This window comes from Bison bison, unplaced genomic scaffold (genome assembly GCF_000754665.1).
Source record: "Bison bison bison isolate TAMUID 2011002044 unplaced genomic scaffold, Bison_UMD1.0 scf7180017864370, whole genome shotgun sequence".
Lineage (NCBI taxonomy): Eukaryota > Metazoa > Chordata > Mammalia > Artiodactyla > Bovidae > Bison > Bison bison.
Genome location: NW_011494942.1, coordinates 6591400 through 6591994, shown reverse-complemented (window position 1 = coordinate 6591994; position 595 = coordinate 6591400).

Genomic DNA, 595 nt, shown 5'->3' with positions numbered 1-595 from the left:
GATAAAGGACAGAAATGGTATGGACCTAACAGAAGCAGAAGATATCAAGAAGAGGTGGCAAGAATACACAGAAGAACTGTACAAAAAAGATCTTCATGGCCCACGTAATCACGATGGTGTGATCACTGACCTAGAGACAGACATCCTGGAATGTGAAGTCAAGTGGGCCTTAGAAAGCATCACTACGAACAAAGCTAGTGGAGGTGATGGAATTCCACTTGAGCTATTTCAAATCCTAAAAGATGATTCTGTGAAAGTGCTGCACTCAATATGCCAGCAAATTTGGAAAACACAGCAGTGGCCACAGGACTGGAAAAGGTCAGTTTTCATTCCAATCCCAAAGAAAGGCAACGCCAAAGAATGCTCAAACTACCGCATAATTGCACTCATCTCACACGCTAGTAAAGTAATGCTCAAAATTCTCCAAGCCAGGCTTCAGCAATATGTGAACCGTGAACTTCCTGATGTTCAAGCTGGTTTTAGAAAAGGAAGAGGAACCAGAGATCAAATTGCCAACATCCGCTGGATCATGGAAAAAGCAAGAGAGTTCCAGAAAAACATCTATTTCTGCTTTATTGACTATGCCAAAGCCTTT